Below are 7,393 nucleotides of genomic sequence, written 5' to 3'. Positions count from 1 at the left end.
CTTTTTGGATGTTAAATATTTCTGAGGTGAAGTAGCACAGCTATTTAAAAAAAGAAAAAATGCCTTTCCATATTTCTAGGAGAGGGGTCTGACTCATCATGGAATGTATTAAAATAGTCTGAAGTTCTGAATCTTAAATGTTAGGACTGAGCTGTCATTCCTTTGTGCTTCAAGCCTCCTCAGATAATAGGCTTTGCTGATGGCAGCTGCTTTGTAGAAAACAAAAATTTCTTTTTTTTTTATTGCTTCTAAATATGAAAATGAAAGTCTAGTTCAGGATGCAATGAGGCTTCCTCCCTTAAAACTTCAATCAAAGGAGGTTTGCAGGGTTCAAAATAAGGATAAGGCATACAAAGCAAAAAAACCAAAAGCAAACCAAAAACCATTTGAGGGCAGCTGTAATCACCTAGGACTGACTGAGCTGGCAAGAAAAGGAGAGAGGATTCCTTGGCAAGGGTGGATGACCATCGCAGCTGAGCCCGTGTTTTGCAGAGCTGCAGGGAATGGAGGCTGCTGGGTGCTGGGGAGACCTGTACCACGAGGCCACCCAAGGCTGCACCGCTGTGCACTCCCATACCACCAGGAGACTCTCGCTCCCTGCAATTGGAAGGCAAGCAAAGAAGTATGTGCTGATTCAGTCTCAGCTAAGTAGGCAATGCTTCTTGGAAATATGCTTACTGATCCGAATTTGCCTTCTTCCTTTTACACAAATGCTGCCTCATTGCTGTCAATACCAAGAACACAAACCTGACTTTATTCAGTTTCAGTTAAATACTGTGTTGTCCAGCTCAGGATCTGAACCCCAGCCTGTGGTTAGGGTGCTTACCTGCAAGGCTGGGCTGGGACACCTATGAAAGGCAATCTTTCAGTGCTTGCTTTTCTTAATAGTTGCGAAATATTTTGAGCAATCTTGCTTAAAAGGTCATCTGTGCTAAAGATGGCTTGAATGACATGGTTTTCCCTGAATGTGGGAAAGGCTCCTGGTGAATCAGGGCTGAGTCGTGGGAAGATTATGCTACTTCTCTATATGAGACTTAGTTTATTACTTTCCAAGAGTTACGTCTCAAAGAACTGTTTTGCCACAGCAGGATGCAGCTGGAGGCATGGTTTGAGGAGCTAATGATATGCATCATTAGTGAGGTGAAAAAGCCCCTCAGAGTTTGCTGTGCACAGATGACCCCCACAGGCGTTAATGATCAGAACCTCTGAAAAGTTAACACTTTTAAATACAGTTTGAACTGTGATTTTTGTAGTCTTGAGAATTTTTTATTCAGCCTTTCAATTTTGACTAATAATTACAAAGAAGTGTTGTACATGTAGGAAATTTATCTTTCTGTAGTTCTCTTGATTTTTATCATCACACTGAGGCTAGATTAATGGTATTTATTTCCAGTGTTAGGGAAGCAAATTTGAAGAATGGACATACTAAAGTCACATACTAGGCCTATAGTGAGCTAAAATTACCCAGATCTTGATGTTTACTGAGTAGTCATATTTTCAGCTCCACATTCTTTTTGACATACTTAATATATGTATAAGCTATAGGCACTCCTTTCTCCACAGAATTACCACACAAATATGAAACACGGGCATATAGCAGGTGATGGAAAAGAAGAATAGTTCAATATGGTGTATTCTGACATAAGATTTAAAGGTGAGGAGAGCAGAACAGAAGATACAGGAGAGGGTTCAGTTCTAGTAAATAGGAGAGTAAATGTGAAAAGCTGTGGATGCATGACCTGATGGGAGGAGCTAAAAGGTGTCAAAGCCAGAATCAGCACCACCAACAAATAGGCTTGGCTGAAACCAGCCCTGCTTTGCAAACCTTGAGAAATTATGCTAAGCTATGTCTTCTCAGGGACCCAAACAATTTGGGTCTTACTGGGAGTTAACAGGATCAGCCTGAACTGAGACCAGACAAATCTAAAACTTCTATGGCTGCCACTAGAGAGGAGTTTTACTACAAGCCAACCACTTTACACTACAAATATATGCAGACCCAGAGCCTGTTGAGCACTCCAGCCTTGCAGTGGCTGCATGGTGGTGATCTCCCCTGGAGCAGGAGTGCCTCCTGAGGCCACTCCTCACGGTCAAGAGATCCCTTACCATCTGGGCATCTGGTATCTACAGCAAGGTAAATGACATTTTATGTTAAATCTAAAGTATACTGTACACAAGCTAGCTTAATTATTAGAAGTGTGATAAGTAGTGTAGAGTGTTTGACCCCCTTGTTGTCATTGTTTAGTAACTGTTTAATCATCATCATTAAATCACTGTTTAATAAAACCTTTTGGTTAACCCTACAATAATGGCTTCTCTTAATAGCTTGAAAAATTTTTGATACTGCTGAATACCCGAGTTGCTTTGCTCTCTACTTCCTGGAGAAGAAGAAAAAAAAAAAAAAAAAGTAGGTAGGTAGTTACTTGTGTTTACATCATATTAAGTTCCACCCGGAAACTTTGTGGGACTGGAACGTCATTTACAATAATGAAGCAAACAGTTCAGAATGGTATTACAAATTGCCACAGCTGACACATAGGGATAAATGACTCATCCAGAATCCATTCAGATGGAGCTCCCAGTCAACCAACTGAATTGCATTCAGCAGTACTTAAAAATACTAGCAGATATTTATCTATTTCTCCATACTGGGAGCTTAAACTCTGCAGGTGTAGGTGAAGTGTGTGCGTGCCAGGGCCAGCTCAGTCTGTATCTGTGAGTTCCTTTTCCTGTTGGCTAACTCTGTTACTTAGAATTAAATGTTGATTGGGGTTCAGAATTCAATTTTACACAAGATACAACCCAAAGCAGAAAATCTAGACAAATGGTAGAAGATCTGATCTGTAAAGGGGTGAACTAGTGACTTCTGTGAGTGTGTGTGGCAAAGTGTCAGCCCACCAAAGTCAGCTCGCCTGACACAGATCTGTCCAATTGTAACGCTTCAAGAGTTTAATGAGAAGTTTCTGTTAATACAAAATGGCAACTAAAGCACTTCCATCTGTTACTCCTTGATGAAGATGTTTATTTCAAGGCTATATTCTGCTGCAAGTGAAGGGTAATGGTTTACATACAAATGCATGCTCAACACACCAATTCATTTAATTTGAATGCCTTTAGTAACAATGGAAGATGCTCAGATTGACAGCCTCACAGATTAAAGCTCACAGCATGGTGGTTTGGGGGAAAATGCAAGATACACACAAGAAAATTATTTACAAAAATCTCTTAATGCTAAAGACCTACCCAGGTCTAAGGCAGATAGCCTTTGATAACATAGTTTTTACAGTCCATCACAAGTTCTGACCCAGTTATGAAATGGCTGTAGTGTTGCCTTCCTCAGCATACAGCAAGTCAAGCCATAGGCTGTATTACCTTTATTCCAGACTGGTGGTAGTGCAGACATTAAACACTGCAGTCTCCTATTGCAACACAAATGCACAGGGGAAATGGAGCTGGACTGCAGAAGTCAGTTTAGCTAAGCCTGCCTCTGAGCAATGGATTTTAAGCAGTAAAATTTTCTCAGGAGTGTAACACAGACTGAGGATAATGCTGTTACTATCAAATGCTTGTTATCTTCAAGTCTAATATGCTGGTGGGTAAAAAGAACCTGTGGAGGAACAAGTTGGTGAAATCCAAATACATGATATTGTCTTGCAGGGATCTGTTTTAACTGGTTTAACTTGTTGTTTTCTGGTTTAACTGAAGGCCCAGTTATGAAGAAGGGAAACAGGTGCATAGAAGAGTGGTAAGCTGATGGAGTTAGAAACCACATGCAAAAAAAAGTAAGTATAAAACCTACAGAATGCTCAGGAGCAGTAAAACACCAAGGAGGGAAGATAAATGTCTCTTGTGGCTAAAGCAGAGTGAAAGCATTCAGGCAAATGTCTTTCTAAAATCTCTATCAACCAAAAGAACTGTAAAAAAGTGAACTACAACCCAGCATGACTGTGAGAGAACTCCCTTTCTCAAAAGAGAGTTTAATAAATTATCTATATCAGTTCCTTAGGGCTCAAAATGAATGTAATCTGTATGTATATGTATCTTCAGAGATCTGAACCTGATCAAGTTCATGCAGGAAACCTCTGGGGTAACCTGGACCATTTGGGTTCCAGGCTAGAACTCCCAAAAATGTACCACACACTGACTGGTACTCGAGGTTCCTAGACTATCTGAAAGACTGCGTGACAATACTTGCAGATTTTATGTTTTCTTTAGTACTTTCTGCTTACTTTTACTGTGTTAATACTCAGGTTTTTTCTTTTTGAGTTTTCAACAATGGAATATTTTAGTGATAGAAATGAAATGCTGTAAAATGAATATGGAAAAATGAAGAAGACAATACCTGTGAAATCAGGAGTGTGGATGTTTTGTTGTACTAGTTTTCCCCACACAGTTCTGGTTGGTGTGTTATAATGGCACAAATCTACTTGGAAAACTACAAGGCTGGAGCTTGTAACCTTGGAAGGGTCACTAGGAAAATGCAGTGCTTGCAGGAAATGCTGCTGCGATTTTTGTGGGTTGTCCCACAAAGGCTTCTCTGTTTCAATTGGATCAGTATTGGGACGGTATCAGAAAGCAGTATGACTATGCTTGAGATGACAGGCAAACTCTCACCTATGCCAACACCAAGGATTCTAGGCCTCGTTTCTACTTCATTTCTGACTGTGGCATCACTGTCTGTATGCATTTGGTTTGAAATGCCAGTACAGTGACAGTTTTTTATATGAGTAAAAGTAAACCTCTGTTCAGTTGCATAGTACATGCTGCTTGGGCATTCTGTCCTTAGAATTAAATATTAAAACCCAAGAGTCTGAGAAATAAAAAGACATTAAAACATGATGGTAGGCTTCCTGGAACTTTAAGTGGATGCTGACAAGTACATGTGCTGCCCGTAGCAGGTTTTGCAGGAAAATGGTTTTGCTCTAGCCAGAGGTCCCAAAAAGCATGGGCTCAGAGGTTATCATTCCTGTGGAAAAATTTCCAGAAACAAAATATGTTAAGCAAATGTCTCAGTCTCTGACTGTCTGAAAATGGCAGGCAGTGAGGTTTCCATACAATGATTTCTTTGTCAGAAGAATATTCCATATACTGCCATAGCTAGTCCAGTTTTCTGTTTATGAATGCAGTATCAAAGGTGTGAGACTTCCAGTCACTGAGCCTGGATAAATAGAGGGATTCATACAAGTGAGCCAAATCTAGACCTTGGTTAAACCCATGGAAGATTTCAATTGACTTCAAAGTGAGCACAACCTGGTCTGGAATGAATACCAGGCTGGTTGCAGCAGTATAAGCTTCCTCATACACCCCTTCCAGTCTAGGCATTGATACTCAAAGGACTTTTCTATATGAAAAAATATCAGTACTGAATCTGTAGAAACATGAGTTCGTTATTTTTCAAATCCTGCTGGAAGAAGAAATAATGCTTTGTAGAAGTCCCTGTGTCCCCATCTGATGGGAGTAGCAGTTCCTCTGAATGGCTCCTACCTTTTTCAGTCAAAGTTACTCTGGTCAACAGAGCTCTTGTGTTAGAGCTAATGTGGCCCTTTTGGGCCGACACAGTTGAGAGGGGTTTAGCTTCCAAGAGAAGCAATACCAGCAGACTGAGAGGAGAAAGATCCCTGGCCTTCTTTCCTCATGAGCTACTCTGGGCACATCTTCATTTCTCCATCTGCCTGTGTAGTGAACGTCAGGCTGCACTCTGCATCAGAACCTGTGCTGATGTTTAGCTTTGCCTATTAGTCAGAAACATCTTTATCAGTGAAGTTTAAGATAATCTGGGTATAAATTTATAATTTGTGCTAAACCACAATAAGCTAATGTGGTGGTTTTGACCGAGATGAGTTTATCTTCTTCACAGTGGCTAATGGGGGGCTATGTTTCGGATTTGTGCTGAACACAGCAGTGATAATAGAGATGTTTTTGTTATTGCTCAGCGGGGCTTGCACAGAGCCGACGCCCTTCTGCTTCTCACCCAACCAGAGAGGAGACTGGCGGTGCACAAAAAGTTGGGCAGGGACACAGCCAGGACAGCAGACCCCAAGGGATATTCCAGACCATATGACATTGTCCTCAGTATATGAAAGCAGGGGGGATATTTGGAGTGAAGGCATTTAACTTTCCAAGTAATGTGTGATGGAGTCTTGTCCTCCTGGAGATGGCTGAACACCTGCCTACCCATGGGAAGTGGAGAATTAATTCCTTGTATTTCTTTGTGTGTGTGCATGGCTTTTGCTTTTTCCATTAGACTGTCTGTATCTCAGCCCCTGAGTTTTTTGGCTTTTATCCTCCTCATTGTCTCCTTGATCTTGCTGGCCAGGGAGGAAGAGAGGCTGTGTGGGGCTTGGCTGCTGGCTGGGGTTAAACCACCACAGCCATTCTTATATTCAAATATACCTATTCACTGCTTTGGACTACTTTAAATGTAGCTTTACCCATGAGTGCAGCCTTGGCCTCTGCAGTGCCAATTAAAATTTTGATGATGGAAGGGAAAAAATTGGTAATTTCTTTTCTTTAGTTCAATCACAGCTGTTGTATCTCAATGATTGGCCATTGTGGTATGTGAAAGTTGTATGGAGGAGAAAAACCCAGCTCCTCCACTGAAAGCTGTTGCTGGTTGAACAGGATGCTTTAAGAAGCGTGTACGCATCTATCCTAATCAGTTTCATTCTAAATGAAATTGCCTGTTACAAAGCATACATATTAGGGAAGCAAGTGTTGGAAAGGAGGTTCTGGACACTGTTCACAAACTTCCCAGCTGCAAAGTCAAGCTCATTCCCCATCCAAGTTGTATAATGCTGTGATTCAGTTAGATAATGCTGTGTTTGCTATTTTGATTAGTGTCTTGGCAAATGAAATTTAATTGGAAAATGCTAGCCCTTTTTATTTTTCTTCTATTTTTATTGTCTTGGTTTGTCTCTCTAAATGCTTCCATGTGAGCAACTTCACTCATCTTTAAAGAATGTGTGTAGGAAAAAAAAGATGTTTACTGAAGACTTTAGCTATTACTGCTTGTTACTAGAAAAGGCCAACATAAACAATCTCCTTCCTCTCGATTTTTTGTGGATTTTTACTTGAGGAGAAGTATGTTAGATACCGAATGCGGGTTTCTGTACCACCTTGTCTGGAAAACATGTTTTCTAAAATTTCGTGGTGAGACCTAACTCACCTGGTGGGAACAGTCAGGGGTTTCAGATTTAAATCCAATGTTGTGCTGAATGCTTACAACCTTGACTTGAACTGTAGCTTCCCGTATTTGGTTTTGCCGTGCCCACGTCACCCGGTCCCTCAGGCGACGCCGTGCCCTTGGGGGATGCCCAGGCTGCCCCCGTGACGGATGGAGTTACCTTTTTCCCCGTGTGTATTGTTTTTTATAAAATGGGCCTCTCGCTGAAGC

The 7,393-nt window shown here is 41.1% G+C and overlaps 2 long non-coding RNA genes across 2 annotated transcripts in view; one reads left to right on the top strand and one right to left on the bottom strand.

Moving 5' to 3' along the window:
* The window catches only part of LOC108449646, a 20,503-nt gene extending 18,189 nt beyond the window's left edge, over positions 1-2,314 (top strand). Inside the window, exon 4 of the long non-coding RNA XR_001865905.1 lies at positions 1,998-2,314. This is a non-coding gene — a long non-coding RNA (uncharacterized LOC108449646). The remainder of the gene's footprint in view (positions 1-1,997) is intronic.
* Positions 2,315-5,008: 2,694 nt separating this feature from the next.
* The window catches only part of LOC108449645, an 18,959-nt gene continuing 16,574 nt past the window's right edge, over positions 5,009-7,393 (bottom strand). The window contains exon 3 of the long non-coding RNA XR_001865904.1: positions 5,009-5,960. This is a non-coding gene — a long non-coding RNA (uncharacterized LOC108449645). The remainder of the gene's footprint in view (positions 5,961-7,393) is intronic.

This window comes from Corvus brachyrhynchos, unplaced genomic scaffold (genome assembly GCF_000691975.1).
Source record: "Corvus brachyrhynchos isolate BGI_N302 unplaced genomic scaffold, ASM69197v1 scaffold279, whole genome shotgun sequence".
Lineage (NCBI taxonomy): Eukaryota > Metazoa > Chordata > Aves > Passeriformes > Corvidae > Corvus > Corvus brachyrhynchos.
This window is presented reverse-complemented; position numbering and strand designations above follow the sequence as displayed.